Source organism: Miscanthus floridulus, chromosome 4 (genome assembly GCF_019320115.1).
Source record: "Miscanthus floridulus cultivar M001 chromosome 4, ASM1932011v1, whole genome shotgun sequence".
NCBI lineage: Eukaryota > Viridiplantae > Streptophyta > Magnoliopsida > Poales > Poaceae > Miscanthus > Miscanthus floridulus.
The window spans coordinates 46,692,563-46,719,559 of record NC_089583.1 but is presented as its reverse complement, the minus strand read 5'-3'; the positions used below and the strand labels follow the sequence as shown (position 1 = coordinate 46,719,559).

Genomic DNA, 26,997 nt, shown 5'->3' with positions numbered 1-26,997 from the left:
CACAATGTATGGCACGTAACCTCAGCAAACAGATTCAAACAGATTCAGTATATTTTCCAATAGACAACACTACGATAATAGTAAGACAACACTACGATAATAGTAATATACTACTATATTTTCCAATAGACAACGCTACGATAATAATACTACTACGACAGTTGTTCTTTGAACGTTTCAGGAATAAGAGCATGGCATCACAGCAACAGATCAAACATGCATCATACATAAACTCAGAGCGTTAGCGTAAACAGAGCACAGCTTCGCTAGGAGCATAAAAACCAGCCGCCAAGGCTGAACCACACTGATTTATCAGCTCTGGTGGAAGGTAAAAACACTATCAATTCAAAGACTGGCAAAGCAGTTCTATCTTGTTCACTTGAATACTAGACACAAAAACTTCCACTACTAAACTTATATCATATAACAAACTCCACTACGGTATCACGCCAGGAGAACAATAACTCAGAACACTCTGTTTGGCTTCCCCATCGTGCTCTTGATGTACAGGCACCGTACCTGCAAAAATAAACATCACGGCCAAGCCAAGTCAACTTGTGTTGGAGCAGCAAATCCAGAAGATGCAACCAAACAGAGGGAGGGTAAAAGTAAAACATGACTCACGTTCTGCCAGTTCTTCTTCAGCAACGAAACCAGGAAGTTGACGCTCATCTGGATGTTTTGCTGGATCTGCTTCTCCTCCATCGACAGGTTGCCCACTGCGACGCCCATGCACAGAACCTTCTTGAGCTGGAACTTGATTGTAGCTTTCGTCTCATTTACTTTTGATTCCCGAGAGTCCTGGTGAGTAACCAAAGTGGGGAACTTGCCTGTGATGACATTGAAACATTATCAATAACCAGGGTCAATACCAGGATATCAAATGTGATTATGATATGATAAAAACTCGTTCCTCATCACATACAGAACCTAACATGATATAGTGCTAGCTAAAAAGATGTAGAACATATAGCACAAAACAGAGGGTTCCGGTTTTAAAGAAAATGAGCTTCCATTATAGAAGTTTCAAGTTTGGCATACCATGTGGAGTCACTACTCACTACAACCAACAAGGTACATAATCTTGCAACATACCAACTATGCTGTACAAAAAAAAAAAATTCCCAGACATATATTCATATGAGTATGCTTAGGGAATGCCACACACGTAACTGAAGTTGTGCTCACAAAGGGCTAAAAGATACTTTTTCTTACAGAAAAAAGGCAAAATTACCATCATATAATTAACAACAATAGCAGGGATGTACAGGGCAGATAGCAACATGAACATAAGCTCATTCTAACTGTCAAGTGCAACAGTCATTCTAATTATGAATGGTGACAGCCAGCAGATGACAGATCAGAATACTTGCCTGCCTTGTTAAGACCAGGACCAAGGAGACGAGGAATCTACTTGATAATAGCCTCAGATGCTAAGGCCCCGTTCGCTTCGCTGGAAAAACAAGCCGAAACGCTATTTTCGGCTGATTTGTTATGAGAGAAAAACACTGTTCCGGCTGAAAAAACAAGCCGAAAAAAACGGATTATAAGAGAAGCGAACATGGCTTGATAATAGCCTCAGATGCTATAAGGCCCCGTTCGCTTTGCTGGAAAAACAAGCCGAAACACTGTTCCAGCTGATTTGTTATGAGATGAAAACACAGCTGAAAAAGACGGATTATAAGAGAAACTGAAAAAGACGGATTATAAGAGAAGCTGAAAAAGACGGATTATAAGAAAGCAGGGTACTTCTTGGCAAGCTTCTTGTTCTTGTTCATCCTCTTGAGAGATTCAACATCCATGTAATCAAGACCGATCTTCTCAGCCTGCAAACAAATGAACACACAAGCATGACATCATCAGAACAAAAACAAAAGAAAACTTTACACAGAAGACAGTTTCTAAAAGTTCAAAGATTTATGATCCTGTTTCAAACATCTCGATTTCAACAGGAAGTATAAAAGATTGGTCTCATTGCACAATAGTCAACAGCGACGTAAGGAGGTTCTACCACAGTTTTGACAATCATAGTTCAATAATAATGATATATTTGGCCAAGTAAAAGGATGAACCAACAGCAGCGCCGTAAGAGAGGTACCTCCTCCACATGTTGCGCATCGCCAAGCATGCAGACCTTCATCATTGGGCGAGGGATGTGGGGCAACTTATGGGAGCCACTGAAACGCTTGTCCTTTTGCGGATCATAGTTCTTCAGTCCAATCTTGAGCTCGATGGTCTCTGTAAAATTCCTGTTCTTCTCCCTAGCCTCTGCAGCGACCTGGGAGATTGCGTCCTTGAGGACCTCGGTTTGCAACTTCGTCGACAGAATATCGTCGGCAGTCCTCCGAGAGGTATCCCATGAAGATAGATTAATCGATAGAGGAGCGTGAGATCAAGAACAAGAAGGCAACAGAGACACACGAGTTAGACAGGTTCAGGCCGTCAGTACGACGTAATACTCTACTCGTGTGGTCTGTTGGTTTGTATTAGCTATCGTATGATATTGCGTACGTTTGGAGGGGGTCCCTGCCCGCCTTATATAGTCTGGGGAGCAGGGTTACAAGTCGGTTAGATCTGAGAGATAACCGGAAAGTAATAACTGATTACAGGAATCTTGAGATCATACATATCCTAACAGATCTCATAGTATCTTCAGGATATCTTTCCGGTGTCTTGCGGAAGGCGCCGAGCAGAGTCGTGCCCCGCAAGGCTTCGTCTTGTGGGCTGGGCCACCTCTGTGGACGCAGCCCATGTGGTCTGCTGTGGGTATCCGGGGTCGTACACCCCACAGCTAGTCCCCGAGCGCCTTGTACCCGTTGTGCAACACCATCTTGAGCTCGTCCGAGCAGGTGCGAATAAAGCCGAGCAGTCAAACTCATGGTCCGACCACCGCGATGAGTCGCCGAGCAGTTGTGAGCAGTTGCCGAACTTCGTGCGCCATCGCCAAGCAGCGTGAACCGCAGCTGAGTAACATATTCCAAGTTCGGCTTGCCATAAGGGTGTAGGGAGCTCAAGTCCAAAAATTGAAAATGTTTTCGCAGTAAACCAAGTATGCCCACTTAGAGTCCGACCACGAGAAAAAGAGATAATCTTTTTTAGCATCAAGAGGCACGGAGTCTTCAAGAAAAAACAAGCACATTCACCGTAAGGTGAAGTGTGCCCACTTAGTCCCCGAACCTGACAGTAGATGATGTAGTCATGTGGTGCCAGGGTCAGAAAGTAGAAGAATAGTAGGAAACCAGCCGAGTAGTTAGCCAGTCCCTGGGTGTGACCCAAAAAAGAAGAGACAAAGCACATTCACCGCAAGGTGAAGTGTGCCCACTTAGTCTCCGAGCCTGACAGTAGTTGACGCAGTCACGTGGTGCTAGGGTCAGAAACAAAAGAAAATAATCAAAGACCATCCGAGCAGGCAGCCAGTCCCCGAGCTACAAACAGGGATATCGGAGAAATCAAACCGTGGAGAAAAAACCGGTGTAACGGCTGTACAGTGTCGATTACTGAGCCTTAATAAATGGCGGAGAAGTCGGCGATTATTCGGCGAGTAGCAACTAATAGCGGTGATAAATGGGTGACGTGGGCTGCGGTTGTGCGAGAGCCCACGTTATGGCCCACCTTGCTGTTACGGAGGATTCGGAGAGGCGTAAATCACGGGAACGGTTTCCCAAAAACCCTCAACTACGAAGAGGCGGGGAAAATGCTTTATAACTGCGCGGCCGCCACCGGGGCTCCCACCTTTGCCACTTCGTCTTCCTCCAAAGCTCTCACATTTCTAGATTCGCTTCCACAGAAACCTCCGCTACCAAACCCTAATTGATTCCGAGGGATGGCGCCGAAGAAGGGAAACACCAAATCGAAGAAGGCGAGCCTGAAGAAAGCGGGAACCGAAGCACGGCGAGATGAAGAGTGGGTGCCGTTGTGTACGGGAGAAGCGGAGTTGAACAGATTGGTGGAAGCCAGCGTTCTCCCTGACCGCGTATCCGCCGGATGGTGGCCAGCCATTGGTGAGCCATTCCTAATGCCTAACACCGATGAAGTTGTAGTCTTTGAAAATTATTTCTAACGTGGGTTGGGATTTTCGGTTCACCCATTCCTTAGGGATTTGATGGAGTTTTGGGTGGTCAGTTTGTGCAATCTCCACCCAAATACCATATTGCACATCTCAATCTTTATCTATTTCTGCGAGTCATTTTTGGGGGTTCTGCCGCATTTCAACCTCTTCAGACACTTATTCTGGTTGAAGAAGAAAGGCGGCGGTGGTTCCAAGGTGGTCGGCGGCGTCTACTTGCAGCTACGGGATGGAATGACCAACGAGTATATCAACGTACCGCTGAGCACTTCTCTGAAAGGGTGGGATTCCAAATGGTTTTACATGAAGCAGAGCCACCCTGCAATCCGCTGCGACGTCCACCATATCCCAGAGAACCAGAGGAGCTGGTTGGAGAAACCAAATAGTGCTGAAATGGAACAAGTGACGGAGCTCCTCGACCTGATTAGAGGCGTGGAAATTAGAGGCGAACTGGTGGCAGCAAGCTTCATAGTGCACCGCGTCCAGCCCTGCAAGAAGAGGGCCCACCTGGGTTTTAACTACAGAGGTGATGATGACGGGACCCGGGAAAGGCCAGAACGACTGATGAAGAAGGATGTCATGGGGCGGGCCACAGAGCTATTCGCGTCCAACATTTCGTTCGTCTGGCCAAAGCAAACAAGAGCCTTCAATTGCTCATATCCGCCCCCGGAGGTAATCATCTCAATTTGTATTCCCAAGACTGTCAATCCTAAAACATCGACCAACTATGAACCGATTTACTTATGCAAAGATCCATTCGCAGGAGAATGGTGTACTTCTCCGATGTCCCGAGGGTTGATTGGCCGAGGGGAGTAGATGCCCGGTGAATAGCTCGGTCTAAAGAAGATGCGGCTAGCACCTCATCAGCATCCGGAGGCACCAACACTGATTGGACGGAAACTTTACCCCTGACGACGGAGAAAGTGCAGGGAAAGAGGGTAGTGGTAGACGAGCTGGCCCAGAAGAAGAGAAAAATGGCAGCTGCCACTCCGCGCAAACGGGATGGCATCTCGATTGGTGGCGACCAGACCACTCGACCATGAAGGACCGCGGTGCTCGAGTGGTTGGATGACGATGAAGATCCGGTTGCTCCTCCGAGCACCCAAGCACCTCCAAGCAATACACACACGGAGAAGCAACCAAGGGGAAGCGATGAAGTCCCTGAGCTTCAAGCGATAGAGGTTCCCGCTAGGCAGGCAGCGGAAGTCCCTGAGCAGTAGATGGAGCAAAGGCCGACTAAGGAGGCGAGACCTTTACCCTAGGATAAGGGGGTCAACCCCACAGCCGCGCTTGGGGGCTCGGGCAGGCATCGTCGATTCAAAAAATTGCATCGGCAGACCAAACGGTTAGTATTCTCGTGTTGGAGTTACTACGCTGTCTTGTCTTAGCTATTTTGCTGCTTGACCATATGATCTGATGTAGTGCAAGGCAAACGGAGGACCCTGACCCGTCCGAGCAACCCTAGGCTGATCCTGGAGCGAAGGTAACACCGTTAGCTCCCACGCCGGGGTCCCTAGGTGCTCGGTAGCAAGCGGAAGATTTAACCACTGCTGTGGGAGGACTTGGACATGGTGAGAGGTCGGCGCCGATAGGGAATGAGTCGGCGACAACACCTGAAGTGACGGTGGTTACTGTCGGACATTCAGGAGCTGAAGCTGGAATTGCCAGCGAAAAACCAGAGTCCGGGTCGACCGAACCGACAGACCCCCCCAGAGCTAAAGGCACCCCCGAAGGTGTCACAGGGCATGGTCAAGCCCTTTGTCCGGCCACAAAGCCCCCTGATAGTTTCTCCCGCTGCTGCGGATGAATAGGACGAGGTAGAAGAGATCGTTTACGCTGAAACCCAAACCCAATCCATCTAAATCCTCCGCAGGCACGGTGATGAGGTGGTGGTTGTAGAAGAAGAAGACACCCCTAAGGAAATAAGGAGGCTGAAATCTGCCCTCGCCGGAGTAGTAAAACAAATCGAGGTTAGTATTGAATCCAGATCATTCGTTGTTGAAGTTGGAGATCGAATACCATTATTGTCCTTGTGAATTTCAGGGAATAAATCGGATTGCCGAGCAGCGGCATCAGTTAATAAAGAGGATGGAGCCCCTCACCGAGGAAAACCAAAAACTCAAAGAGGCAATAAAACTCTTGGAGAAACACACTCAGAGGGCCTGGCGTGAGCGAGACCTCGCTAAATCCAATGCGTGGGATCTGGAGCACCAAAAAGGAGTCCTATCTGAACAGCTAGCGAGTGCAAAAGAGCAACTGCAGATCAAGTCCGAGCAGCTGGCCACTGCCTCCACACAACTGAAGGATACTTCTGAGCATTTGGAACAGCTGCAGAAAATCTCTGAGCAGAAGAAAGGTATGTGTGATCGACGAAAGTGCTCTGCATAGTTGGATATGCTTACTTTTGGTGCTGACTATTGTACTTATAGCACAAGATGTAGAGCTTGGTCAGCTATGCTAGGCCCTCAAGCAACTCCGAGAGGAGAAGGCAAAGGAGATAGGGTGAGCGAACGAGTTTGTCGAGGAGCTGAACGATGAGAATTCCCTAGTTGGGGTTACTGCTGAAGTAGCTTCCTCGCCTGATGGATCTTTATATTGCTTGCAGACTACCATTAGAGGGTTAAGGCACAATTCGATGTGCTAGAGCAGGACGCCCGAACCCAAAGGGACAAGTTCAACACCATGGTTGCCGGAATTAGACCAGTGCTCAAATGCGTTCAACCAGAAGTGGCTTCTCAGCCCGACGATAGGCCTCCGCGCCCAGACATCATCATCTAAAGGTGCCAGACGATGTGGGAGAGCTTCAAGGGCTTCAACCGTGACACCGTTATTACCGCTGCTACCCACGCCCTTGCTGTGGTTCGGTCCCACTATCCAGCCACTGACCTTTAGGCGATAGGGGGCGGGTTCATAGAAGGACTAAGCAAAGCGAAGACCCAGCAACTTGAGGATGAGGTGGAAGAAGCAGTGAAGAAGTTAGCAAACAATATAGACCTGTTCGGTGAAATGGACGGCGATGGCAAGGCACAATGATTCGCCTGGCGGATATCACCTGTAATTTCTAGATAGTGTAGTGAAAACGCGCGAAGGCATAAAAACACTTAAATATTATAAGGTGCATGTGTATGCGGTTAGATTGTACTTCGACAAAAAATCTCCACAGTTATAATCCTGACGCGATTATGCATAGTTCAAGTAGCGTCTGAACAGTTGGTTTGCTACTGATCCCTATGGCCTTGGCCAGCCCATAGTCCATAACGTCGAGCGTGGAGCCCGTGCATGTGTAGGAGTAACAGGCGTGACCTAGGAACCGCAGCTGACCACCCATGACGTAGAGCGCAGAGCCCGTAGCATGTGTAGGGAGCGATTAGAGACTGGGTCTTTTCCATAGAAAATAGCACGGAACATGTGCTGTTCGGCGGTTGCTGTATGAACTTGTAGATAATAGTAGTATAGGCGGCGTCCGAGCAATGTATTCTATGCTGAACTCTCGGCCTTAGCCGACCCATAGTCCATAACATCGAGCGCGGAGCCCGTAGATGTGTAGGACAAATAGGTGTCACCAAGGAACCGTAGCCGACCACCCATAATGTAGAGCGCGGAGCCCATAGCATGTGTAGGGAGCGATCGGAGACTGGGTCTTCTCCGAAGGGAACAAAAAGAAAGTATGTTGCTCGCTGATTGAAGAAATATCTTGGAGGTTTGGAGAAAAGTGTTCGGCGATTTGGAGAAAAAATGTGGCAAAATTCATTAGCGATTTAGGGGAGATATGTTCGGCGATTTTGGAGAAATCATGTTCAGTGATTTTGGAGGAATCATGTTCGGCGATAACGTTGGAGGAATCGTGTTCGGCGATTATGCTGGAGAAAATGTGTTCGGCGATTTTGGAGAAATGTGGTCGGCGATTTAGAGAAACGTGGTCGGTGTAGTTATGGCGATTACATATTGGAGTTCGTTATGAAGTAGCATGGTGCTCGGCGACCGCGAGTGGATGTTAAACCACAATGGAGACAAAACGGAGGCAAGTTATGGAGACCAAAACTTTACTTAATATAAAAGTGGAGAGTACATATCTGGAGTGTTTCAAGGATAGAAATGTATAAGGTGTTCGATGTGCCACGAGTTGGGAACATCGACTCCTTCTAAGTCACTTAGGCGATAAGACCCTAGTCGAGTAACCTCTTTGACGACATACGACCCTTCGCAAGGGGAGGAGAGCTTGTGCATCCCTTCAGTTTTTTGTTTTCTATGGAGAACGAGATCGCCGACAACAAATGAACGACCTTTGATGTTTCGGTTGTAGTACCTCCACAAGCATACCAGATATTTAGCTATGTGGACACAGGTGATTAGGCGTTCTTCCTCGGCCCTATTGACGTCCTTTGACCGAACAGCCTTGGCCTGCTCTTCATCATAGTTTTCCACCCTAGGTGCTCGGAAAGTAATGTCTGCTGGTAGTATGGCTTCTGAACCATAGACCAAGAAGTATGGAGTCATGCCGGTGCTGCGACTAGCTTGAGTACGTAGTCCCCAGACTACAACTAGAAGCTCCTTGAGCCATCTGCTTGGGTGCTTTTCTTCTTTCTGATATAGTCGCTTCTTGAGGGCATCAAGGATCATGCCATTCGCCCATTAGACCTGGCCGTTGGCTCTTGGATGGGCAACAGAGACATATTTGATGGAGATGCAATGGTCTTTGTAGAAGTCCTAGAAGTGATGGCCAGTAAACTATGGTAAAACCTCCTAAGTTATAGGGCCCACATGCACCTGTCACTGTCTAATGACCTCTGACGACTATGCATATGTTCTCGGTAACTTAAGAAGACTGTCGGGTGTCCTCGGAGAACCCTGAATCATCCATGATTTTTTGAGCAAGATCCCATTACAGAGTCATTGCAGTATTACAACAGTTTATTCATTAATATACATCAGAGTAAAATAGCGGAAGTCTTACAATAACTTAGTTACAAAATAGTTGTTTCACAAACTAAGTATGATTATTATTACAAACCATAGTAGTGGAGTGACATTAGTAACATAAACATAACACACAAAGAAAGTGCCCTGCCCAAGGGCCACACCGTTACTCAGCATCATTGATTTGAACAACCGTCGTGCAGCACGGTCCAAGACAGACCTGCCCATGAGGCTCACCTGCAACAAGGGTTAACAAACCGTGAGTACAAAAGTACTCAACAAGACTTAACTGAAATAAAAACTGATAAGACTCAGGAATGCAGGCTCAGGGGTTCAAGGTATGGCTTTAGCAATAAACAAGGTTCTTTTGCATAAAAGCTCTTTAAAAAGATTCTTTCTTTCAACATTTAATCCTTACCAAAATCATATATGAATCTGCCATGCTCCATATTGAGATCATGAACTTCATATCAAACCCTTTCTCAAGTTTCATTTATTAACTACGATGATGAACAGTGAGTGGAGTCTCCATAACTGAGGAGCAACGACGATTCGAACCGATTATAACCTAGCTGAGGATTCCCAACCACATGACATATACAGGTCCCTAACCTACATATACCAACCTACCCTTAGATCCTCTAAAACAAGAACTTGGTTGACTACCACGTTCTCACTTTCGTTCACTACACGTAGTAACAATGCCATGTTTAATATGATGCGCGATATAAAACATGATGCTTGACGATGGATGCAAAAGTTAGTAACAGGAATACAACTTTCCTTCGTGGTACAGTTGCAAACCAACAACTAAATAAACCTTTTCATAAACTCATGTACTTACTTTAATTGCCAATGATCATCATATGCTAATGACCCAAGGTCATCACTCAATCCAAAATTTCAAACAAAACCTAAGTCATTAGGGTTTACTATTTGTTTTTATTAATTAAAACTAATTAATAAATATGAAATAAATCAACTTTCTCCAAATGAGCTAAATTTTTTTGTGAAGACTCATCACATGATAATTAAGTGGCAAAACAATTTTCAAAATTTTTGGATAATTATTTAAGCCTAGAAAAATCATGGAACCCATTTATTAATTAAATTGAGCATTTTTTATCACATTCAAAATGTACTGAAAAACAACATTTAATATTTTTCCTAAATAGTTTACATCTCAGAGAGGTCACAAAAAAATTTTCATAATTTTTTGAGCTCTAAATAATTCTACATATAATAAACAAAACACAACACTGTTTAAACATTTCTGAAAAAGAAAAAAAAATTCAATTTCTAATTCAAACCGTCACTGACAGTGGGGTCCCACTCGTCAGCATAGTATCCCGCGCTGACCATGGTGGCAAAGCTCGCTGACCAGTGATTTCTTGCCGACGGTGAGGTCTCCAACGATGGCCACGGTATCAACGTGATCACCACATCCAGGCGCACCTATTAGTGGCACTAATTGCACCGATTACTGCACAAGCCTTGCTTGACGCCGGCCATGGCAGGACACGGCGGTGCGGCCAGTGCTACGCCAGCGAAGTGAGGGTAGTAGCAGTTAAATAAAGTGCTTGGGAGGACTCAGTAGCTCACCCCAAACACGCCTGAGCTGAAAGAGGAGCCAGAGGAGCAACAGAGGAGCCGGTCGACGATCGAGGTAGTCACGGCGGCTCAACTGGTGTCGACGGTAGTGTTCCGGTGGCTGCGGTGGATGAAAGGATCAATCAACAAGGCATAAAGCATCACGGCAACATGGTGAAGTTGGAACTATCCTGAGCAAGAGCAAAGACGCACCGTAGAGTGCTGACCACGGTGACGCGCACTCGATGGCGATGCTGTCGGCCACGAGGAAGAAAGGCAACGCGCGACATTTCCCAATGGAGTCAGGCTTCAAGGACTGGTCAGCTGGGTTCACAAGGAGCAGGCGGAGCTATGACTAGCTTTGCTAGTGACTGGGTGGACGCTACGGTGACGGCGCAAGCTCGTCGGAGCTGGCGGTGATGACGGGAAAAACAGAGGAGAAGAAAGAGAGAAGAACGACGATGGCGTAGGCTTTATAGCATGGCTAGGAAGCAAGGAGAAGCCACATCAGTGGCCTTCCTATGCCAGCAGCAAAGCCAAAGATGGCCATGGGCGCGACTGGAAGCCGTCGGAAGCTCACCGACGGTGAGGTGTTGCCCGCCTAGTACTGTTTAGTGAATTTACCGAATTGCCACTCATCTAATTTCTCAAATTACTCCCAAATTTGCATGGTAACTCAAAAATCTCCAAACATGAAAGTTGTTCCAAATTCAAAGTTCTACAACTTTGCTTTAATAGCCATACCCAAATTATGTCTACATTTTGAAATACAAGTTTAAAATCAAAAGGGGGCACTTTAAGAACTTATCAGCCTTTTCAAATTACTTCAAATTTTATATAACAACTTTGAAAACTCCAAAAACCAACTTTGTACACCTTGACAAGCTCTACACTTTTCCTTTTAGACTCAACCCCAAAATGTGCTTAGATTTTGAATTAGGTTTCCTAGGGTAGAATTTAAATGCTGAAAATTAGGGTTTTTTGGAAATTCTAAATCAATACAAAGATTTTGAACTTGATTCAATCCATACAAGTCAACACATATAACATAAAAGTAAACTTGTTTTATTGGATGCATATCAAAGTTTTCACTAACACATGAATGATGTGCATTGCATATGATGACATGGCATGTTTTAGGGTTTAAAACACCAGAGGTGTTACAATCTTCCCCCTAAAAGGAATCTCGTCTCGAGATTTAGAGTCGTAGGGTAAGTAATGGAAAAGGAAATGTGTTAAGCAAAAACATTCAAAACCTATCCATAAAATAGCTAAGGTCCCTTTACAAAACATGGTTCATAAAGACAAACACAACTAACATTATTCTATATTGACACAAGAAATTCTAAAATCCGTTCTAGCAAGAAATCTTTAGATTCCCAAAGTAGCTTCTTCTTCGGAATGTTGATTCCATTGTATCTTGTAGAACTTAATTGTCCTCCTTCAGTGTGACATGGTCTTTCTGATCCAGAACTTGGATAGGATATTCCGAATAGGTCAAATCAGGTTCAAGTTCAACTCCTTCAACCTCAACATTCTGATCAGGCACTCGAAGACATTTCTTTAATTGGGAAACATGGAATACATCGTGTATAGCTGAGAGATGTTCTGGTAACTTCAAGCGATATGCCACTTTTCCACACCTTTCCAAAATTTGAAATGGTCCAATATAACGAGGTGCCAACTTGCCTTTAACACCAAAACGAGTAACTCCCTTCATTGGTGATACCTTCAGATATACAAAATCTCCCTTGTTAAACACCAATGGTCTATGTCGTTTATCCACATAACTCTTTTGTCAGGACTAAGCTATCTTTAAATTACTTTGTATCTGCCTAACCTTCTCTTCTGTTTCTTTCACAAGGTCAACTCCAAAGAACCATCTTTCCCCGGGTTCAGACCAATTTAGTGATGTTCTACATCTACGACCATAGAGTGCTTCAAACGGAGCCATCTTAATGCTCTCTTGATAACTATTGTTGTATGAGAATTCAGCCAAAGGCAAACATTCATCCCACTTATTGGAATAGTTAAGGACACAACACCTTAACAAATCTTCAAGTACTTGATTTACTCTTTCAGTCTGACCATCAGTCTATGGATGATAAGTGGTACTATATAGAAGTTTGGTACCCAACAAAGCATGCAATTGTTTCCAAAAGTTGGAGACAAACTATGTACCTCTATCCGACACAATAGGTCTTTGGTATACCATGTAAGCTTACGATTCTCGCTAAATACATCTTGGCATATTGGATAGTAGGATATATACTCTTGACTGGAAGAAAATATGCTGACTTAGTTAGTCGATCTACAATAACCCATATTGAGTCAAAACCTTTTGATGTCTTGGGTAGACCAATGATAAAGTCCATACTAATATCCTCCCACTTCCAAGCTGGAATAGGCAATGGCTGTAACTCTCTAGTGGACCTCAAATGTATAGCTTTTACTCTTTGATAGGTATCACACTTGGCTATATATCGAGCATTCTCTATCTTCATTTTGGTCCACCAAAATCTCTATTTCAAGTCATGGTACATTTTATTACTTCGCGGATGGACAGATAACCTAGGTTGTATGTGCCTCTTCAAGAATTGACTATCGCAACTCAGGAACCTTTGGTACCACTAAACGATTCTTGAACCATAGCACACCTGCATCATCTATTCTAAAGCATGCCGCTTTTCCCTTACCTGACTCTTTCTTTTATATGGGCTATACCCTTGTTTTCTTTCTAGGCGGCAATAATTTGGTCTCTAATAGTCAATTCAACAATTATATTAGTCAAACTACCTTGTTGAATTATCTCTATTTTCAACTTCTCCATCTCATGACACAAAGTCAAATCCATTGTTTTTACTGTCAGGCAATTGCAATGACTCTTACGACTGAGTGCATCTGCAACCACATTTGCCTTACTAGGATGATAATGCACCTCTAAGTCATAATCTTTAATCAATTCTAACCATCTTCTTTGCCTGCATATTCAATTCCGATTGAGTAAAGATATACTTTAAACTCTTGTGATCTATATAAATATGACAAGTATTACCAAGCAGGTAATGCCGCTAAATCTTCAAAGCATGGACAACTGCTGCTAACTCCTAGATCATGAATTGGATAATGTTCTTCATGTTGCTTAAGTTGTCTGGAAGCATAGGCAATGACTCAGCCTTCTTGCATTAATGCACACCCAATACCAATACCCGAAGCATCACAATAAACATCAAACAGCTTCTCGATATCTAGCTGTGCTAACACTGGTGTAGTGGTTAATAATCTCTTCAAAGTCTGGAAAGCTTCTTCACATTCAGGTGACTAGACAAACTTGGCTTGGTTCTTCAACAATCCCGTGATGGACTTGGATATTCTAGAGAAATCTGGAATAAAACGATGATAATAACTCGCCATTCCCAGAAAACTCCGAACCTGATGAACAGTGGTTGGTGGTTCCCAATCTAGTATATCCTTAACTTTGCTTGGATCTACTGCAACTCCTTCAGCTGACAAGACATGCCCTAAGAACTATACTTCCTTTAACCAGAAGTCACACTTACTGAACTTGGTATATAACTGATGTTCTCTTAGGTGTGTCAGAACAACTCTAAGATGGTCAGCATGTTCTTTCTTGTTCTTGGAATATACTAAGATGTCATCAATGAAGACTACTACAAACTTGTCTAGTTCAGGCATGAACACTGAATTCATCAGATACATGAAGTGAGCTGGGGCATTCATCAAACCAAAAGACATTACTAGGTACTCATATAATCCATATCTGGTGGTAAATGTTGTTTTGGAAATATCTTCAGGCTTAATTTTAATTTGATGATATCCTGACTTCAAATCAATCTTGGAGAAAACCTTGGCTCCAGCCAATTGATCAAAAAGCAAATCTATCCGAGGTAAGGGATATTTATTTTTAATTGTCACTTCATTCAATGGTCGATAGTCAACACACAATCTTCAGGGTCTCATCTTTCTTTTTTTACAAAAATTGCAGGACATCCCTAAGGTGATGAACTAGGTTGGATAGTACCTTTATCAATCAACTCTTGCAATTGAGTCATAATTGGGGGTATTAACGAGGACCAGAAAGGAGCCGCTTGACAAGATGGAAATCAAAGCCAGGATTGGAGAGCTGTTCAACCTGGCCGATCCCAATTATGTCGCGCTGAACGCCATCGAGCACGCCTTCAAGCTGGCTCAACCTCCCCCAAAGGTAAATGATGCCTCCTTTTAACTGTAGAGTCATGTTATAGCAAGAAAATAACTGTTTGTCCCCGTTTTGTGTCTCAGTTTAATGGTCATGACCGGGCAGTAGTGTTCGTGTTGCCTCCCCCCGGTGTAGAGTGGCCGCAAGCTACCAGGCCCAGCCGCCCAGACCAGCGCCAGGATCGACGACGTCCACTGGGCGGTACTCGAGACTGTGGACTGATGCATCGACTAGAGCCGTTGGCAAGCAGTCCGGCTACCAGCAAACGACGCCAAGCCATCTTCCCCCTGTCAGACTGACGAAGCAGAGGATGCAGACATCTTCCAGCTCAGTCCCTCGAAAGAGGAGAAGGCAAATGGGGTCGACGGAGCAGGGTGGCTCCTCTGTGCCAGCAGTGGTCACACCCTCGACCAATTGCAACATAGAGGATAAACGAGGGAAACATCGAGCATCATACCCCTAACGCCTATACCGGAAGATGGAAAGAGTCCTAGTGGAAACTGCCGAGCAAGCGGAGCAGGGGCGGTCGAGGAGACGTTCCTTCGCCACATCATTCCGCAAATCGAAGCTATAAGTATCTATATTTTTTATGTAAGCTTGCAATTTGCATTGGATACTATTATCGTCTGAACTTGTCTCTGATGCATTAGATCGGCATCCACCGAGAGCCCCGACCAGCTAGCCGGGTGCGGCACAACTTTGCCAGCAACGGCAGGGACAAGCTGCCCAGCAGCCAGCCATGGAGGGGCCTGTAGTAGGAACTCTGCCTGGACCTCAGCAGGTGGTCGACCAGACGCCAGTCCCCGAGCAGCTGGTCGAGAAGACTAGCCGAGTAGAGTAGAAGTGCTCCGAGCACGAACCCTGTTGAGATGGATACCATGGCGCCAAGGGAGCCGGGTCTAGCCGAGGAGCAGCAGCCAGAAGTGGCCTAGAACATTCTTGCCAATGCAATGGCTCGTGGAAAAGCCCTTGTGGTCGTGGAGTCTGCAAACTCTAGACCAGCGCTGCCTCCCGAACAGGAGGCTGAAGAGGAAGAAGTGGAAGAGGTCCTAGGCCATCCCTAAGATAGGCGACAACATGTATATGTGTCACGCTATCGGAACGACGAATGGGTCATGCATGAAGAAATCCCAGAGGTCGAAGAGACCTTAAGAGTCGAACAGGTGGCCAAGCATCTGGTGACAAAAGTCCAGGTATATTTGGCTTGAGTCCTTGACCCTGTTGTGTAGTCAAACTGTCTGACGTAGCTTGTCTGTATGTAGGACTTGATGAAAACTGCAAGATACCGGAAAAGGTGCTTCGACCAGATTGAAGGAATCATGACGACCAATAAGGAGCTGACGGCTGAAGTGGAACGCTTACGGCGCCAACTTGAAGCTGTCGACCAAGAGAGGATAGATCGAGAAGCACAGAACCAAAACCTAGTCGGCCAGCTCAATAACAAAGAGCGGGAGAAAACAAGTAAGTTTTTCACCGTATCATAGCAAGTGCAGGACTTGTGTTATTGTGTTCTTGGTAGTAACAGCTGTAATGCAGGTTTAGAAGCTGAAGTGACCCGCCTCCAAGGGGAAAATAGCCGTGTGACCGTAGAATGTGGTCGCCTGAAGGAGGGCAACGAGAAACTGGCACGCAGCCAGTCTGAACTCCAAGACCACACCACCAGAATGAAGGATGACCTAAAAAGTAAGTATTCTAGATCACCCTTCTCATTCTATCGCCCACCTTGCCTTGTCGTGTCACCACGTTTAATGTCTTGTACTACGTTCAGTTTTGAAAGTCAATGCTAAGAGGCACCTAGAGGCCATGATCAAAGAGCGCGACAACTAGAGAGTACGATGCCTCAAGGCCACCGAGGAGCGGGACACGTGGAACAAGCGGTGCCAAGAAATGGCAACTGGCATTGTGCCCAGTCCTCAATCTTATCGACGCAGCGCTCATAGAGGAAGAGCTAAGGATGTCCCCAGCTCGGACTGGTTGAGAGATGCAAACAAGCATGGGGATGGTTCCAAGAGTTCGTGAAGGAGGCGGGTGAGTACACGGGTGCCCATGTGCTAAGCATGGTGCGTGCTCACTACCCCCTGATCGATCTCAAATGCCTGGAGGCTGGGTACCCGAAGGAGATAGACCCAGACAAGGCAGAAGAGCTTCGGACGGCCCAGCTGGACTTGTCGTCAAAGATAATTGGCGATATTAACCTATGTGGAGGTGGGACAGCACCTATACCGGGTATGCCGTCGACAAGCCAGCTGGAAATGCCATCAGCTGAAAGCCAACCAACGAAGCCTGCGGTCTCGACCAGCCAGGCACCGGCGGGGCCATCCCCTTCAGCTCGACTAGCGCAAGAGTCCCCGAGACTCGAGTAGGGTATTAGAGGCGGCGAGCAGTAAATGCCATGCGCCCTGACCAGCCAATGTAATAGGCTTAGAGCTATAGAAGGAGGACATAGTTGTGTTATTGTAAACTTGAGCCTCTTCAAGCAAGCTTGTAATAACATAACTGTATATCATTATAAGCTTGTTTGCTTTATACAAAACGTATTTAAGCTTGAAATTTTTTGTTGGTGTAACTAAGTGGGAACGTGTTAACGTTCTGTTTAGTTGTACCGTTTTGCTCGACACATCATCCTAAAGGGTTTGTGCGGCCCTAGTTGGCATGTGGTCGGAGTGTGAGGTACTATGACCTGTGCACACGTGGACGCGGACAAGTCAAACTAGGGGGGACCTGCCGATCACCCGCAACGTAGAGAGCGGATCCTGTGCACGTGTTGGGAGGAACCGGAGACAGGACCTGCTCCGAAAACCGTAGAAGGAGTGGTGGTCGACTTGTACTGGCTAAGTCAGAATAACCATAAAATTCGGAGTGACACATTAGAGTGGTCGGAGAAATCATAATTGCTTTATTAAAGTAAATAGAAAATACAAGTAAAGTACATATCTCAGTAGTTAAGCATAGAAACGTCTAAGCTTGTCGATGTGCCACTGAGTTTGGTACATCCATGCCGTCCAGGTGAGCTAACCTGTAAGACGTTGGACGTGTGACTTCCTTGATCATGAAGGGTCCCTCCCATGGGGTTGCAAGTTTGTGGACACTAGCCTAGTTCGTCTTCCACTTCAGGACTAAGTCCCCAACCATGAAGAAACAGCTCTTTAACGTTCTTGTTGTAGTACCTGCGCAAAACAGCAAGGTATTTGGCCGTGCGTATACAAGAATCGAGCCTTTTCTCCTCTGCGCTGTTGACTTCTAGCTCCCGTACTTCATTGACCTTGCCCTCAGTCGAAGTTCTCTACCCGTGCTGATCTGAAAGCTATATCTGGTGGGAGGACTGCCTCAGCGCCGTAAACCATAAAGTATGGTGAGACACCGGTGTTATGACTAGACTGAGTCCGGAGGCCCCAGACCATGGCTGGTAACTCCTTAAGCCATCTTCCGGGAGCTTTATCATTTTCTCTGTACATCCTCTTCTTCAATGCGTCCAAGATCATGCCATTTGCTCGCTCGACTTGTCCATTAGCTCTGGGGTGCGCCACCGAGACGTATTTTACAACTATGCTCCTTTCATCGCAAAAGTCCCAAAAAGCGTTCCCGGTGAACTGAGTACCTAGATCAGTAATGATGCTGTTGGGCACGCCAAAACTGGTGGATGACCTAGTCGAGGAACGTGATAGCTTTCTCTGAGGATGCCTATACCAGAGGCATGTATTCTATCCACTTAGAAAATTTATCAATTAGCACGAAGACGCATGTAAATTTCCCAGGAGCCGGTTTGAAAGGCCCGATCATGTTGAGTCCCCAGCATGCGAAGGGCCAAGAGGCTGGAATCGTCTGGATCTCATGTGCTGGTACATGGGTTCTCTTGGAGAAGAACTGACAACCCTCACAGCGGTGGACTAGCTTCTCTTACGTCGGCTACTACTGACGGCCAATAGAACCCTGCTCGGAAAGCCTTACCGACCAGTGTTCTTGAGGCCAGCGTGGTTGCCAGCAGAAGCCAGAGTGGATTTGGTCTAGGAGATGCTCGCCTTCCTCGTGGGTTATACACTTCATCAAGATTTCCTCCTTAGCGTTTTTGCGCCATAACTTGCCATCGACGAGCAGATACTGCTTACCGCGACGCATCAGGCGCTCGTTTTCTGTTCGATCGATATAACCGCTACCATCTGTTAAGTACTTGATGAAAGGTGTTCTCCTAGTCTGGCTCATGAGTGGTCGGAAAGCAGCTCAATTGTGCTCAGGCGCCAGAACCGCTGCCACTAATTGTTGATCTGGAGTTTTGTCGACTGTAGAATCTTCATTTTCGATGGAAGGCGTGAGCAGGTCTTGGACGAATACACCATGTGGGATTTTGGCTCAGGATGATCCTAACTTTGACTAGCGCATCCGCTCCCTGGTTCTTGTCCTGGACCACATGTATGTACTCGATGCCATAGAACCTGCCTTCCAGCTTTCTTATCGATTTGCAGTACGCGTCCATCTTTTCGCTGGTCGTATCCCAGTCCTTGTTGAGTTGGTTGATGACCAGAGCCGAGTCTCCAGTAGACATAGAGACATTTAACACCAAGCTCAACCGCAATGCTGTAAACCTGTGTAGGCACGCTTCATACTCAGCAGCGTTATTAGATGCTGGGAAACAAATCCTAAGGACTGTACCGGAGCTGCTCCTTGGATGGTGATACAAAAAGAACTCCTGCTCCCGCACCGTCAATGTTGAGAGAACCGTCGAAGTACATCGTCCAATATTCGTCAGATCCCGGAGAGGCAGGCGTGCTTAAGTCTGTCCACTCGATGATGAAATCGATGAGTGCCTGAGACTTGATTGTAGTACGGCTTGCAAATTCCTAAGGAAAAGGGGCATAGCTCCATTGCCCATTTGACGATGTGTCCATTCGCATCCTTATTGCGAATGATGTCCCCCAGAGGATACTCGGTCATGACCACCACACGATATCCGTCGAAGTAATGTCTCAACTTTCGGGATGTTATCAGTATGGTGTAGAGCAGTTTCTGAATCTGTGGGTACCTAGTCTTGGATTCGTTGAGTACCTCACTAATGAAATAAATTGGCCGCTGTACCTTGTAGGCGTGGCCCAGCTTGTCGCGCTCGACCACCATTGTAGTGGAAACCACCTGATCGGTCGCCGCAATGTAAAGTAGGAGAGTTTCGTCTTTTCTGGGAGCAGTAAGCACCGGGGGTGATGTGAGGTATTCTTTTAGCTGTGTGAAAGCAGCGTCTGCTTCCTCCTGACCACTCAAACTTCTCAGATGCTTTGAGCAGTTTGAAGAACGGTAGCCCTTTTTCTCCTAATCTTGATATGAAACGGCTTAGAGTGGCCATGCATCCTGGTAAGCTTCTGGACATCTTTCACCTTTTTTGGGGGCTTCATGTCTAAGACAGCTTTGACTTTCTCTGGGTTAGGGCATATGCCGTCGTGGCTGACGACTGTTGCCGAGCAGTATGCCAGAAGGAACGCCAAAGATACACTTCTTTGGGTTTAATTTCCATTGGAACGTATTGAGGGCTGCAAAGGTGCGTTCCAGATTGTCAACAAGGGTACAGTACTTCCTTGGTTTTGACAACTACATCGTCAACATAAGCCTCGACGAGGCCGTCTCTTATCTCATCGTTGAGGCTAAGCCTGTATAGCGCGTTGGTAGGTAGCTCCTGGCGTTTTTGAGCCCTGAACGACATAGTCGTGTAGCAGTAGGCGCCGAAAGGCGTGATGAAAGATGTCTTGATCTGATCATCCTTTTTGAGAGCGATCTGGTGATAACCAGAGTAACAATCGAGAAAGGAGAGCAGCTCGCAACCAGCGGTTGAATCTACGACCTTGTCTATGCGAGGTAAGCCGAAGGGGTCCTTAGGGCAGTGTTTGTTGAGATCAGTGTAATCAACGCACATTCTCCATTCATTATTCTTTTTGCGTACAAGAACCGGGTTGGCTAACCATTCTGGATGATACACTTCTTTGATAAATCCGACTGCCAAAAGCCATGTAACTTCTACCCTAATCGCCTCCTTCTTGTCGCGAGCGAACCATCGTAGCTTCTGCTTGATTGGTTTGGCCTTGCTGTTGACATTTAAGGAGTGCTCAATCAAGTTCCGAGGTACATCGGGCATGTCGGAAGGTTTCCATGCAAACACCTTCACGTTGCTCCTCAAGAACCTGACTGAGCGCGTCTTCCTATTTGGGATCCAGGTTGGCCCCGATGAGGGCCGTTTTGCTGGGATCGCCATCGACCAGCTAGATCATCTTGTGCTCCTTGGACCTGATGTTCTTGCATGGAGCCTCGAGCTCTAGGATCTCCAGGTGGTCGACCGAGGTCTTCTTAGCATCGAGCATGGTCTCAGACCATACGAATAGAGAGGTCGTGGGCCTCTGCTATTTTGAAGCTGTCATCCTCGCTAGGTATAAGCTGCGTATACGTTGCCCCTGAGGGTTAAAACTCCTTTCTCGGTAGGCATCTTGAGCACCAGATACCTATAATGAGGTATGGCCATGAACTTGGTGAGCGACGGTCGACCAAGAATAGCATGGTAGGTGCCGTCGAAGTCAGCGACCACGAAGTTGACGTAGTCGGTGCGGAAGTGGTCCGGGGTCCTGAATTGCACAGGTAGCGTGATCTGCCCGAGAGGTGTAGAGCTCTAGTCCGGGAGAACGCCCTAGAACTATGCCTCGTACGGCTTCAGGTCCGCCTTGGATATTTTTAGGGCGGGCAGGCTGTTCTTGAATAGTATATCAATGGAGCTGCCACCGTCGATCAGTACCCTGTCGAACTAAACCTTGTTGATACAAGGATCGAGGACTAGGGGAAAACGCCCTGGCTCAGGTATGGCGGCCCATTGGTCCTTCCTGCTAAAGTGGATTTCACGGTGAGACCACGGAGGAAGCCGCAGATCGGTGAGAAGGTTGTCGGTGTTTGCCACGTTCAAGCAAGCGCGGGCGAGCAGCTTGCATTCTCATTTGGTCTCAATGGACACCTTGCCACCGATGATGATGTGCACGCGATCAGTCGGCTTGACGTATTTATGGCGAGGGTCTGCATCATCGTCGTTGTTGTCCTCGTTGCGCTGTTCCCCCTGCATCGTTAGGCTTGTCGGACGTATCTGGAGCCTGTTGACGCGTGTAGATAGTCTTGAGGACGCGGCAATTCTCCATGGTGTGGTTCGACTTAGGATGGAGCTGGTAGGGCCCCTTCAATGCTTTGGCGTAGTCGTCCTCGTAGTTATGACGTCCGCCGCCCTTTTTCACGGTATTGACCTCGCCGTCGTCTTCCCGAGCATGCTTGCTCCTGTAATCGTCACGGCGGTTGCGCCGCTGATTACATTGGTCACGGTGGTCGCAGGAGTCATTATGTCGGTTGCGGTGGTCAAAATTGTCATTCTGACCACGATTGCCGCGGTAATTGTCGCGGTGTGGAGGGTGGTCGGAGCGTGGAACCCTTGCTGCTTCAGTCAACGATTATCTTTTTAGCGTCGTCGGCGTCCGCGTATTTCTTAGCGGTGGCCAAGAGCGCTGTAACTGATTCAGGTCTCTTCCGAAGGAGCTTGTCTCTTAGGGCGTCGTGGAAGCGGAGGCCGGTGATGAAAGCCTCGATTGCTTCATTGTTGGAGATTGATGGGACCTTGATGCGCATCTCCGAGAAACACCGAACATACTCGCGCAGTGGTTCGTCTTTCCGATCTCGGATCCGTTGCAGATCGTACTTGTTGCCGGGTTGTTCACAAGTAGCGATGAAATTGTCGAATGAAGGCCTGCTTGAGCTCCTGCCAAGAGTCAAAATAGTTTGCTAGCAAGCTAACCAGCCATTGGTGACCTATATGACCAACATCGACTGGGAAGTAGTTAGACATGACGTGCTCAGTCAGCCATGGCTGATCGGCATGCAGTTTCAGTAGAGCATGACCCATAATTTGGGGTTTTTCTTGCCGTCGTACTTCTGAAGTTTCTCGAGCTTGAAATTCTTGGGCCATATGACTTGGAGAAGGTGTGGAGTGAACTGCTTCAGACCCGGCGGGCCGTGGGTGGTGTCATACTCCATACGGCGATAGCTTTCATGGGATGCACGATCGTTGGCTCTCTGGTTGATGCGAGCACGCAGATCACGTGCACCGAGGTAATGGCAGAGATCGTTATTGCCATCGCTGGCGATCTCAATTGCCATCTAGATTAGCCCTACGACCGTGGTTATCACGGCTGACTGTCGCGGTTATCTCGGCGGTTGTCACCTCGAACGTCGTGGCGGTTATCCTCCTGGCGGCGGTTTTCATCCCGACCACCATCATGACCACATGTTTCCGCCTTGACTGGTGGTCCGACGGGTCGTTGTTGTGCGAGCCACGTTGGTTGAGCGGCTATGAGCGACTTGAGTATTGGCGGCTGTGGCTTGATTCAACTGAAATGGATGGAGCTCGGGCTTGATTCATCTCTGCGGTTTAAGCCATAGCAGCTATCAGATAAGCTTGTATGTCATCACGGACTGCTTGGGTCTCAGGAGTGTTGGGCAGCCGCTGCATTGTCGCCATGGCAATGGCTATGTTGGCGCTTGGAGTCTTGAAGACTTGTTTGTCCCCCACCCTATCGAAAGCATTGTTGAGGTCACGTGGTTGAACCCTTATGCGTCGTGCCTCCTGGTCTGCTTCAGCTTCGATTTGCTGGCGATTAAACCGGTCAATATTGCGTGCTTCGCGTGCAGTCTTTTCTTGTTCTGTTTCGCCAACTCTGGCGGCTCGTCATTACTGACAACGTGGATCAAGTCCCCTCATCTTGGTGGGAAAGACGGAAATTGGGGGAAACCCGGGGCGTGGTCTGGTAGATCCAGATCGTATTTGACGCCTTCATCTTCATGATGCTGAAGCTCGGTGTGGACAGATGCGTTGGATGCAATGCCGGATGAGGAGCTGGAGTCACCCTCTCAGACCGTGTGGATGGATCCTTCTTGATAATCTTCAATCTGGACCATGTTGACGATGTTGCATGGCTTCGGCTGAGATCGGTATATAGGACACAGATCTGAGCGGCGTCAGTAGATTGTACGCGTAGCTGGAGGCAACGTTTTGCAGGCTGTAGGGCTGGACCTAGGTGGTTTTCCATTGGGACTTCGTACTCGCAGAGTCGGAGACTCATCGCGAAGGCTGGCTGGCGGCGAGCGAAACGCCCCTCAGGAGTAGATACGACCACGAGATCTGTTCCAAGTTGCGTAGGACGACTGGTCCGAGCTGGTTGGGTAGATCTGTCATGGGGAGCTATTACCTGCTCATTAGGTTGGCTTTGAATCGTACTTACCAGAGCTAGGGTTTCAGCGAGTTTGATGCCAACCCGATTGATGGAGTCGAGCAGGTCGGTGTTGTCGATCTGCCTTCCTCTGTAGCGGGGAAGCGGATGACGGGTTGTCGGCATGGCTGTAGGCGTGGTCAGGAGCCCGATGTACCATGGTCGGAGCCAGATCCATCGTGGTCGGAACTGTATTCGTCGTGGTTGGAGCCGTGTTCACCGTGGTCGGAGCCATGTTCACCGTGGTCGGAGCCGTAGCCGATGCAGGTGAAGTAGTCGTCGGCGCAGGTTGAAACCACGCCTCCTCCGTGGTCATGGCGATGGAGTCGTCGGAGCCGGTGGTCCAGGTGATCTGGCCAACGGTGAACGTGAGGCCGTTGGGCATAGCCATGGAGCCGGAGATGATGACCATCTTGTTTGCTTAGAGAGCAGTACGCACACCCCCTACCTGGCGCGCCACTGTCGACGAAATATGGTCGGCAGTCTACCTAGGGGTATGCCCAAGGTAGTAGATTATTGGCAGACAGATGCGCAAACCCCAAACAAGACGGTGACGCAAGACAGACACGAGGTTTTATCTAGGTTCGGCCGCCGAGAAGGCGTAATACCTACGTCCTGCGTCTGATTTGTATTGCTGTATGTCAATGAGAGATGTTTTTTAGAGGGGTTCCCTGCCCGCCTTATATAGTCTGGGGGGCAGGGTTACAGATCTGGAAACTAATCCTAGTCAGTTACAATTGCCATATGTGGCCAGATAAGGATTCCTATTCTAACCGACCAGGATCCTGCTTGATTCCTTGTGCGGGACTCCGATCAGGTCAACTGGGCCGCACGTCGTCTTTCGGGTGGACCGAACCTATCGAATCCGGGCTAGCCCAAGCTTAGCCATAAGGGTATAGGGGTTAATACCCCCACAAAGGGATATTTATTTTTAATTGTCACTTCATTCAATGGTCGATAGTCAACACACAATCTCAGGGTCTCATCTTTCTTTTTTACAAAAATTGCAGGACATCCCTAAGATGATGAACTAGGTTGGATAATACCTTTATCAATCAACTCTTGCAATTGAGTCTTCAACTCAGCTAATTCCTTGGGAGGCATCCTATAAGCTCTCCTAGAGATCAGAGCTGTTCCAGGTTTTAGATCTATGTTAAACTAAACATTCCTATCTGGTGGTAAACTGAGTAAATCTTTAGGAAAAACCTCTAGAAATTCACAAACTACAGGGATATCTCTAATCTCCTTGATGGAAGTTGCACAAACTTTTTCCACTAATCTCTTTAAGATTGGAAGTTGGATAAGAAGCTGAGAATTACTATCTGGCAAACTCACCCTTATTGTCCTATTCAAAGTATCTACAATAGCTTTATGCTAATACATCTAGTTCATTCCCAAGATCACATCTATATCCTGATCTTTTAGAATAATTATGGTAGTGGGAAAAATGTGCCCACCTAGGTTTATGGGTACCTAGTACACCATTTCCTTAGTTTACAGACGTCCCCCCGGGCGACTGTATATAAAAATTCTCCTTTGTTTCCCCAATTGGAATTTCATGCTTCATGACAAAGGTTCTATTGATGAATGTATGAGATGCACCAGAATAAAAAAGCATAACTGTAGGATGATCGTCGATAGGAAACATACCCAACATCATGGGTTCCCCTTCTAGAATATCCCCGGCTTGAGTATAGAAAACCCACCCTGTCTTCTTTTCATTTTTTCCCTTCTGAGCATTTTGGTTGTTGTTCTTGTCCTGAGCTTGACCCTATTGTTGATTTCCAGGAGCCTTCTAGAAATTTGGATTATACTGCTTAGGATACAGATATTCCCTCGAGAAATGACCTAACCTCCCACAATTGAAACATGGGTAATTGTGGCCTTGGGGTGTTGGAGCACGAACACCAGGAACATTTGACTATTGTGAGTTTGGATAAGTCACGGTAGGACGAACATTTGGTTGCTGACCGGCTTGGAACTATGGAGGATGATAAGGAGGATGATAGTGATTCACTGGATGATAAATTATCTTCTGTCTCTTTTGATTGCCACTGAAAGACCCAGATGGCATGCTCTTCTTTTTCTTTATTCCCTTATGCTACCGATATTTCTCCTCTGAAGCAATAGCAATATTAACCGCCTCATGATACATAACATTGGTGTAGATAGTCATCATGGTCTGAAGTTTGGTATTAAGGCCACAGCATGAACCACTTCTTCTTCTTGGCATATGTGTTAACATGCTTAGGTGCGTACTAGGAAAGGTGATTGAACTTGCCCACATATTGCATGACTATTTGATTACCGTTGTTGTAAAGTAAGAAACTCATCAAACTTCATGGCCATAACTCCATCTAGAATATAATGGGCATCGAAAGGCAGTGCGAAACTTAGCCCAAGTCAACTGAACACTAGCTGGTTGCATAGCCACAAGGTTTGCCCACTAAGCATCTGCTGCACCTCTAAGCTATTGGGCAGCAAAAATAGGCTTCTAAAACTCAGTGCATGGAATGAGGTCAAACTTCTGCTCCATGGTACGAAGCCAATCATCAGCTTCAAGTGGTTCAGTCAGCCTTAGTAAATACTGGTGGTCGTGTATCCGTGAAGTCAACATATGTAGCTTCTTGCCTTTGATAATTACGACCACGGTTCCCTTGCATCATATTCTGATTGCTTTGAGCTAACTCCCGAAGCAACCGAGCATTTTCTACAGTCACATTGACTAGTGCTGCGATAGCATCAGCCAAATTTGGTGGAACTAGGTGGGGGATCAGGAATACCATTCCTCATCTTGCGAAGAACTAAGAATATTCGAAGCCCGAGTATGACGCATCTGTTCATGACAAACCAAACTTTACTCACAAACATTTATTGAACTATTAAAAGAGCTTACCACAAACACATTACATTGGGTTCACTTATTTATACACAAG

The 26,997-nt window shown here is 46.8% G+C and overlaps 1 pseudogene; it reads right to left on the bottom strand.

Moving 5' to 3' along the window:
* Positions 1 to 232: 232 nt before the first annotated feature.
* Positions 233 to 3,200, bottom strand: LOC136548479 (large ribosomal subunit protein uL1-like; annotated as a pseudogene).
* Between the last annotated feature and the right edge of the window lie 23,797 nt (positions 3,201 to 26,997).